The sequence below is a fragment of the Arvicanthis niloticus genome, chromosome X (genome assembly GCF_011762505.2).
Source record: "Arvicanthis niloticus isolate mArvNil1 chromosome X, mArvNil1.pat.X, whole genome shotgun sequence".
NCBI classification, from domain to species: domain Eukaryota; kingdom Metazoa; phylum Chordata; class Mammalia; order Rodentia; family Muridae; genus Arvicanthis; species Arvicanthis niloticus.
In genome coordinates this window covers 46,739,625-46,750,367 of record NC_047679.1, presented here as the reverse complement: position 1 = coordinate 46,750,367, position 10,743 = coordinate 46,739,625, and positions in this window count along the sequence as shown.

Below are 10,743 nucleotides of genomic sequence, written 5' to 3'. Positions count from 1 at the left end.
TGGAAATAAAATCAGTAAAGAAAACAAAAACACAATAGAAATCTGTACATGAAAATTTTAGAAACTCAACCAGGAATCACAGAATACCCACAACCTTATCAACAGAATATAAGAGGGGGAAAATAGAGCCTAAGTCATTGAAGAAATGATGAAACAAATTAATACTCAGTCAAAAGTAAATGTAAAATCTAAAAAACAAAACTCTTGATACAAAGTAAAATTTAGGCTACATAGGGCATGGTGTCTCTTCACAGCAATGGAAATCTTAACCAACATAGTTATTGTTTGGTTTTGAGTAGTGGAATAACTGTGTTCTCTTAAAACAAAATGGAAAATGTTTCTTCTGTTTCTATTTTGTGACCAAGGCAAGTCTTATAAGGACAAAATTTAATTGGGTATGACTTACAGGTTCAGAGGTTCAGTTCATTATTGTCAAGGCAGGAACATGGTAGCTTCCTGGCAAGCACAGCATGGCACTAGAGAAGGAACTGGGAGTTCTACATCTTCATCCAAAGGAAGAGAGGAGCAGACTGGCTCCCAGATGGCTAAGAAAAGGGTCTCAACGCCCACCCCAGCAGGGACATATTTCCTCCAACAACACCACACCTCCTAACAGTCCTGTTCCTTGGGGCCAAACATATTCAAACCACCACAATGACCTGACAAAAAGAGAATTACAGGTCAATTTCACTTATGAACATAATTGCAAAAATTCTTTATAAAAAACTTGCAAAGCAAGTTCACAAACACATGCAAAAGTCATACAACATGGTCAAATAGGCTTCATCCCAGAAATTCAGGGATGGTTCAACATATGTAAGTTGATAAATTTAATTCACCAAATAAATGAACTGAAAGAAATAACAAAACATGATCCTGTTATTAGATACAGAAAAATCCCTTTTATGATAAAAATCTGAGAGAGATCAAGGGACATACCTCAGCATAGTAACAGCAGTTTATAGCAAGCCTATACCACCATCAAATTAAATCAAGAGAAATTCAAAGCAAGTTCATGAAAATCAGGAACAAGAAAAGGTTGTCCAATTTTTCTTCATCTATTCACTATAGTACTGTAAGTTTTACCTAGATCAATAAGAGAGCTGACAGTGATCAAGGGGATACAAGTTGGAAAGGAAGAAGAAAAAGTACTTTTATTTGCAGATAATCTGATTGTATACACTACAACACCTGAAAATACTTCAAGCACAGTTGCTAAAACTGAAATTAACTCACAAAAGTCAGTAGCCCTCATACATACAAGTGTTAAACTAACTGAGAGAAAAATCAGGAAAACCAAACTTTTTTTAATTGCCTCAAACAATATTAAATATCTTGGGATAACTCTAACCAAGCAAATGAGAGACTTTTATGATAAAAATTTCAAGACATTGAAGAAATAAAATGAAAAGAGTTATTACAAGATGGAAAGATGTCTCAGGCTAATGGAACAGTAGGATTAATATAGTAATAACTATATTAATTAATTATTATATTAATCCATCCCACCAAAAAATCTCTACATTCAATGCAATCCCGATCAAAATTGCATCATAATTCTTCATAGATCATGAAAGAATAATTTTTTAGCTTTATAAGAAAACACCTCCCCATACACATACACACACATACACGAAGTTAACTAAAATAATAAAACAATACTGAATAAGAGCAGTACCGCAGGAAATAGCAATATCACTAATTTCAAGTTAATAATTTAAACAGGGGGAGATGCTTGCTCCAAGGCTTGCGAGTCCTTAGGCTTTAAGCTACCTTGTCACTTATTTTGTTGGGCTCTGAGCTTACAAACCAACCATCTATGAATATTAATTCACATCATAGAGCTGTTTTTAACAAAAGCAGCATAGCACTGGCCCAAAAACATGGACATGAAGATCCATGGAATGAGAGTGAAGGTCCAGACATAAATACACACACACACACACACACACACACACACACACACACACACATTTATGAAAACCTCATCTTTTTGATAAGGAAACCAGAAACACTGTAAAAATCAAATAAAGCATCTTCAACACATGGTGCAGATCAAATTCGATGGTTGCATATAAAGTGCAAAATGATCCATCTTTATCACCCTGCACAAAACTCAAATCCAAAAGGATCAAAGACCTAAGCATAAAAGCATACATATTAAACCAACAGGAGAGAAAGTGGGGAATAGCCTTGAACTCTTTAGCACAGGAAAAGACATTTTGAAAAGAACAATATAAGAACAGGCACTAAGATAATCATTCAATGAGCCTTCATGGAACTGAAAGAATTCTGCATCATCATTTAGACAAAGTGGAAGCCTACAGAAAATATATGACAAAATACTGACAACATATCCGGTAGAGGGTCGATATCCAAAAGGTATAAAGAGCTCAAAAATTAGATGTTAAGAAAACAAATAACCAAATTAAAATAGGATACAGATCTTAACAAATGCAAGTCAAAACTACTTTGAGATTTCTTCTTACACTAGTCAGAATGTCTAAGATGAAACAAATAACAATGAAACAAATAGCACGTCACATTGGCAAGGATGCTGGTGGGAGTGCACATCTGTACAACCACTGAACAAATTAGTGTGGTGGTTTCCAAGGAAGATGGGAAGCAATGTACACCAAGAACCAGCTATATTCATTTTCTTAGGCACTTTTTCTTCTGTTTGTTTTGTCCAATTCCAATGTGTTAGTTTTTGTTTCACCTTATTAAATTTTATTTTATAATTATAAATTAGAAGCCTGTATGTTTTCTGAGAGACAGAAAGTGAGTGGATCTGGACTTCACTGGGGGTGGAGAAGAACTGGGAGGAGTAGAAGGAGGGGAAAGCATAATTAGGATATATTGTGTGAGATAAAGTCTATTTTCAACAAAAGGCAAAAAGGGGATCAATAAAAAAAAAAGCAACAACAACTAAACCCAAGCAAAAACAAAAACAAGACTACATCCTATCAATTACCAGAGGTGAAGACTAAGTTTTCTGACAGAAAAAAGACTATGGTTTAATGATCCCAGGAAAGAAAGCATTTCCTAGCATTTTCATTACTTAGCAGGACATCACCTTTGGTAGGTGTGGTGTAATGAAGCTCCTGTTACTGAATTCTTGTCTTTCAAGTTATCTGTGTTGGAAAGTTTTCCTTAGTGATGCTACAAGATGACATGATGATCCTGAATTTAAACTGGAAGGACTCCTACTCCCACACATTAGGTGCCCAACTGTAAAGCCATGCAGTCTCATGTGTATACCCCTGACAAGGATGGCAGGATATAGTGTTTTGCTTCTTCTATTTACCACACAGAAGATATGCTGAGAAAGGCACCCACTTAGGTTTGTAGGACAGATAAATCTGTACTTGTGGTCTAAGTGAAAGTAAAGGTAGATGCTCCCTGCTCATACCATCTCATTCTGCATATGACATATACTCAAATTACCATGATGAACTCAGGCCTGCTACTCAAGATAGGTTTCATAGAAAAAGACCAAATTATGTGTACATGAGAAAGGCTACATTGACTTGAGAGTACTCAGGTCTACCAGAGTACTCAGCCCAGCAAGAATACCTGGCTTCTGCATATGTAGCAAAGAATGGCCTTGTCAGACATCAATGGGAGGAGAGGCTCTTGGCTCTGTGAGGGCTCTATGCCCCAGTATAGGGGACTTTGAGGGCCTGGAGGCAGAAGGGGGTGGAGGGTAGGTGAGCACCATCATAGAAGCAGGTGGAGGGAGAATGAGATAGGGGGCTTCCAGGGGATGAACCTGGAAAGGGGATAACATTTGAAATGTAAATAAAGAAAATATCCAATAATAATAATAATAATAATAATAATAATAATAATAATAATGAATACCTTGTTTCATTTCCTCTTTTTGCAGAGATATTTCTCAGAGATCTACTGTCCCTCTGCAATCCTGCCATCACTATTTCTTTGCAGGCAATTCAGGTGTACAATTTGATAAAATAGCACAGACTCAAAATTAGTAAAGATTAAAGACCTTCCAGGCATGATCTTCCACCCACTACTCATGTATAGACCCTCTAAAAACATGCATGGGAATACTAAAATAATTTCTATGGCTCCAACTTTCCTCTCACTGCAGCCAGGGTGTGTGAACTCCTCTCAGGCAGATGCTAAACTGCATTTACCCTCTGCTACCTTTGGTGCTGGGCTAGAGGGAAGCACTGATGCAAGGCTCAAGGGAAAGCAATGTGGTCTAGGATGAGGACCCAGCCTGGGTGAAAAAAGGCACAGGTTGAGACTGAAGAGTCAGGGGTTCCAAAGCTCCTGGCCATCTGGATGCTGCTGGAAACCATGTGGAATCTGAATGAAGGGAGCCTGTCTGGGCCTGTCTGGAGGAGCCCAGGACCAGAGGTAAGGGGAATCCCTGCCTTGCTTAGATACTAGTGTCCAGGAACATGGAGGGGTCTTTTGCTGGAGACTTAGGCTGCAGCTCTGTATGTCGAAGGTTTGAGATTTTTGAAGTGAAAGAGCTCTTTACATAAGTAGCTTTGTGGAATAGCATATGGGCATAAGAACTCACTTGTGAGGGTGCACACCTTTCATCCCAGAACCTAGGACGCAGAGGCAGGTGCATTTCTATGTGTTTATTTGGTCTACACAATGAGTTCCAGGATAGCCAACACTACATATCAAAAACTTGCCTCAAAAACAAAGTTAAACTAAAAGATACATTATATTTTAAAAATAAAAATTTGGGAATGTGCACTGGAGAAACCTCAGTAGGTAAAATTTTTCTTGTAAAACCTGATGACATGTGGGGTTTTAATTCCTGAAACCCACATGATACCATGGTACCAGAGAAAGGCTCCTGAATGCTGTCTTCTGACATCTACATATGTGTTATGGTATTCATATATGTATACACATACATACACATTAAATAAATGTAAATATATAGGCATGTGCTGGAACAAAGGCTTCATATATGAAGAGCCAATGAACTTGCCAATATACATTTAGAGAACAGAAATCCTTGTGTAATGGTAGGTGCCCACCAATGATTATCCATAGTATGAATTCCTAAGAGTTTCAAGAAACTGATGTAATCATATGAATGAAGACAGGCCAGTGATTGGCCAGTGTGCATGATAACATCTACATTGTGTTAGTGACACCTCATTACTATGAGAGAATAGCTAGGAAACAAAGGGAGAAAGGATTTTTTTATATATATTTTTTTTACTTGATATCAGTTTACAATGGTAGAGAATCATATGACTCATCTTCTCACTGGAATATGTCCACATTTTTCTTTTCTCAGAATCTAAAACCAAACACATAATGTACCAAATAGTCATAAAGTTTCTGGTTCCCCAGTATTTTTCTGGTAGCACAAATAATTCTTCACAACACTTCCATATAAGCCTAAATTATAAACTGCCACAGGACAATTTTTTTTTCTGTCACATTATATAAAGGCCATGGAATAAAGAGATCTATATTTAAGGTGGAAATGGAACACATTTCTAAGAAGTCCAATTGTTTAAATGCTGATGTACAAAAGGGTAGTGAAAGTATTTATATATCCACATAAATTTGCAATCTTTTAAGACTTTTCATTTAAAGAGAGCTAAAGGCTTGGGGAAGGAGAATTAAATGGAGAATGGGTAACTTGTATGCACATAAATTATTTAACCACATTGTGTGCATAAAAGCAGTTAGATTTCCCAGTGAAGATTAAGGCAATTTTTAAAAATTAAAGCATACCTTTGTCCATAGTCTTGTAGCTTACTTTGTTCAGATCAGGAAATACAATCATTTTTGTCCAGATATACCCAAATGACATTATTATCAGGTACTTATGACTTCATTGCATTGATCATAGGAGATGATCAGAGCTCACAGAGAGCCTTCATTAAACCAACAGGCCTTGGAATCTTGGATAAGGTGGAAAATTATATGATTTCTCTATTTGAGTCTGCCAATGAGCATAGTCAAAGAAACTACATTCTGGAGTCCCTGTCCTCTTCCAGTCCCTCAATCTTTCCTGACTCTCCATAGGAAGACCAACAGAGTCAACTAACCTGGACCATTGGGTGTTCCCAGAGAGTGAACCACCAGCTAAAGAGCAAGCATGGGCTAGACCTAGGCCTCCCTACACATATATAGCAGATGTGTATCTTGGTCTTCAGGTGGATCCCTGAACAACTGGGGCAGGAGCTGTCCCTGAATCCGTCGCCTGGCTGTGGATCCCTTTCCCTTAAATATGTCTAGTCCTGCAATGACTTGATGTTCCTGATGGGAAAGGGGGTCTTCTCCTTCTGAGAAGAGAAGGGGAACATGGTGGGGAGAGGATCTATGTGAGAGGGTACTAGGAGGAGAAGAGCACTGATACTGAGATGTAAAGTGAACAAAATCTATTAGAAAAAAGTAAACATTCTGAAGAAGAGTAATGATAAATAGCATCAGGAACCAAGGTAGAGGGGATAAGAAATCTCAAATCATGGAAAAGTACAAAGGCAGGCCAGAGCGAAGCAGAAAGTAGGCTATCATTAGAATGTAAGCTCTCTGTGGAGAAAGAGGCTGCAAAGTCTCATACACAAAAACTTGAGGGAGTCAGGAAATCCTAGTGACAACAGGTTGGTGGTCCTAGCCACAGGAGAAAACCATAGATCTTCCATGCCGTACATTCAGCACATGCAATTAGTGTGCTGGTAACATATTTTTGAGTAGAAGAACTGGAAATCTTAAAAGGGATATGAATGTTTGACTAGTAGCCACTCTGGGTACCTGAATATATGGAATAATCACAATAATTACCAGTCAGGAAACCTGAGAATACTCTGTCAAAAGGTATGTGTATAAGACTGACATAAAAGAAACTCATAGAGATGGTAAGTCTCTGATATAAAACTATTTGAGATGTTATATAGCAAGGATTTTTTTTATTACAAAGTAAATTGGTGTTGCTTGTATAAATCCTCTGTAGTAAGGAGATACTACTGGCTTGCTAGCCTAGAGCCAAAGGCCAATTTTTTTTTTTTTTTTTTTTTTTTTTTTTTTGGTGGTGGTGGTGTGTTTGTTTGTTTGTTTGGGGTATTTATTTTTTGTTTTTGCTTCGCTTCTTTAACTAAAACTCTCACTCTAAGGAATAAAAAAGAGTGATTATTTTAGTCCATCAACTCTCCAACACAAGTGAGAATAAGTCTTGATGATGACATTTAACATGCCAAGGGGTGTACAGACTAGGAGTCTCTGCAGCTAATGCAACCACTTTCTAGCTCAAAAGCTCAAAGCTCATTAGTACCAGAAGTAGTTACTAGTGTTCAAGGAAGTTAAGTATTTTGAGTGAATGCTGTCTTGTCACTGATGTTACAATTTGGACTGGGCCTGAGTCTTAGCCTGCATACTTAGGAACAGACAGAAATTAAATTAGACGTTTCTTACATACTCTACCTGACTTGTCCAGTATACTAATGTTGAGGTTTACCTTCTCCCCAGCATAGCTATAGCCATTTTGCTCCATGCCTAACAACTATTTCATATTGTTGCCATAATATACCTGCTAGTCATTGACACAGAAAAATAACTTGAGTCACAGCAAGGTCATATGGATCACATCCCCTGTTCTGTTCTGTAATTTCTGAGGTTTGTTAATCTTCAGAAATTCCACAAAGCTTTATGTAGGCCACATCAAACTAAAGGTCAACATAAACTTTTAATCTAAAATGACTTAAGTCAGAGTTTACTACTTGGTAGCACTTCCTGCACCTATTATTATTATTATTATTATTATTATTATTATTATTATTGCTTTATAAGCTGGCCCTGAGAAATGTTTGTACTGTTCAGGATAGTAGCCCCAGTTCTGAATTCTGAATCATGGTCCTGATAGATCAGTATTAGGGTGTGTGTTCAATAAACCACCCCTGTCTGACTGAGATTGGTGTTTGTGTGGCTTGTGGGGTGACACATAGAATCCAACACAAAGACCTGTAAAAAAATTTTTCAAATCCAAGACTCTAGGAAGGGAAATTTTGTCATTTTGTCTTTATCATTCTTCTACCTTTCTTTCTTTTACTGGTTTTATAGTCTACATTTTATGTGTCTAGTTTTTATTTTATTTATTTATATTTTAAGGACTTTATGAATGTCTTTACTCAAAAATATAACAAATTGTATTGAGGCATAGGCAATGAGCGCAGCACGCAAGTGTATATTGTCAACTGAAGCCACTAAAAACTTCTATGCCAGCTTTCTGATATTCATTAGCAGGCCTTAATGAATCCAAGGCTGGGATGTACCAAAGCCCTTCTACAAAAATACCTTCTTAAACTGCTGCTCATGTAGAAATGAGGGCATTTGAAACTTTGCTTTTCTTTTCCACTTCAACATCACTTTTCCCTCCAACCTCAAAAATAGCTACTTCATATAAAGGTTTATCCAATTTCTCATTCAGTATTTCTTTTTCACATTCACTAGCTATCATATATACCTTCTTAGTGATTTCTTACACATAATTTTCAATTTCAACTTCCTCTTATTTTTTTGATTATTTTATGTATTTGTATTCAAATGTTGTCCCCTTCCTAGTCTACCCTCCACAATCCCCCATCCCATCCCTCTTCCCCTTTGCCTCTAAGAAGATGATCCCCCACCTACCCACTCACTCCTGCCTCACCCCTCTAGCATTCACCTTCCCTGAGTCATCAAGCCTCCATAGGACCACACACCTTCCCTCTCGTCAATGCCAGTTAAGGCAATAAATACTCTGTTCCATATGTAGGGGAGTGTCACTAACCAGCACATGTATACTCTTTTGTTGGTGGTTTGGTCCCTGGGAGCTCTGAGGCGTCCAGTTAGTTGGTACTGTTGTTCTTCCTATGGGGCTGCAACCCCCTTCAGCTCCTTCAGCCCTTCCCCTAACTCTTCCAGTGGGATCCCCTCAACTCATTCCAATGGTTGGTTGTGAGTATCTGCATCTGTCTTAGTCAGGTGCTGGTAGAACCTCTCATTGGACAGCCATACTAAACTCTTGTCTGCAAGCACTTCTTGACATCATCAGCAATAGTGTCAGGATTTGGTGTCTGCAGATGTGATAGATCCCAAGGTGTGGCAGTCTCTGGTTGACCTTTGCTTCAGTCTCTGCTCCATTTTTGTCGCTGCATTATCTTTAGACAGGAACAACTCCGGATTAAAATTTTTAAAATGGGTGAGTGACCCCATCCTTCAACTGGGGACCAAGCCTATCTACTGGACATGGTCTTTTCAGGTTGTTTCTCCCCTCTATTGGGAATTTCTGCTAATGTCATCCCCATTGGGTCCTGGGTGTAGGACCCTGAAGGGCTGCCATGCCATGGCTGATACTTTCTGTGTGCTGCTGTCTACCAAGTAACATTCTGCAGTTTTTCTAAGACCAAAACATCCTGATGTAGGCATGGTGCACCAGGCAGGGTATTTACACTTGACAGCCCGTTGCCCTCCAGTTGAGTTCCTGTTTGTATTTTTCCTTCCCTGGCTTGGTGTATATATTGAACCTGCTCAGTAAAAGTTTTGGCATTCTCTCTAGTTAGTTTGGCTAAAGGTTTATCTATCTTGCTGATTTTCTCAAAGAACCAGCTCTTATTATTGATTCTTTATATAGTTCTGTTTGTTTCTACTTGGTTTTATTCATCCCTGAGTTTGATTATTTCCTGAAGTGTACTCCTCTTTGGTGTGTTTCCTTCTTTTTGTTCTAGAGCTTCCAGATGTACTAATCTGCTAGTGTGGGATCTCTCCAATTTCTTCATGAAGGTATTCAGTGGTATGACTTTTCCTTTTAGCACTGCTTTCATTGTGTCCCATAAGGTTGGCTATGCTGTACCTTAATTTTCATTAAATTCTAGAAAGTCTTTAATTTCTTTCTATATTTCTTTCCTGACCAAGTTATCATTAAGTAGAGAGTTGTTCAGTTTCCATAAGAATGTGGGCTTTCTGTTGTTTTGATTGTTATTGAAGTCTAGACTTAGTCCATGGTGATCTGATAGAATATATGGGATTAATTCAGTTTTCTTGTATCTATTGAGGCTCATTTTGTGTCTGATTACCTGGCCAGTTTTGGAGAAGGTACCATGAGGTGCTGAGAAGAAGGTATATTCTTTTGTTTTAGGATGAAATGTTCTGTAGATAGCTGTTAAATTCATTTGGTTCATAACTTCCATTATTTCTTTACTGTGGTAGTTTAGTTTCTAATTCTGTGATCTGTCCATTAGTCAGAGTAGAGTGTTGAAGTCTCCCATTATTATTGTGTGAGATTCAATATGTGCCTTGAGCTTTAGTAATGTTTCTTTTAAAAATGTGGGTGCCCTTGCATTTGGGATGTAGATGTACAGAATTGAGAGTTTATCTTGCTGTGGTAGAAGAACTGGGTTCTGATTGTACCAAGTGGCATTGGTATCAGTTGCTTATGTTATTGTGTTTGCTTCTCACCATCTGGTTATCTCTGGTGTTAACTGGCATTGCTGTCTCTGACTGGAGCCTGTCCTTCCTGTGAACCTGGTTATGATGTTTCAGGCTTTCTCTAAGTATGGGAGGGTGGGGAGGGCTGGCTCCAGGCACAGTTGTAGACTGGAAGAATGATGTGTCTCCAGCAGGTCAATAGGTCCTGAGTCCTCTAGGATCCTGGGGAATCCCAGTTAGGACAGGTATTTCTGGTTGTGATGAATCTCCTGAGAATCAGATTGTCTCTTGGTAGGGGATGGGGTAGGGGCTGGAGCACATATTTTGTGC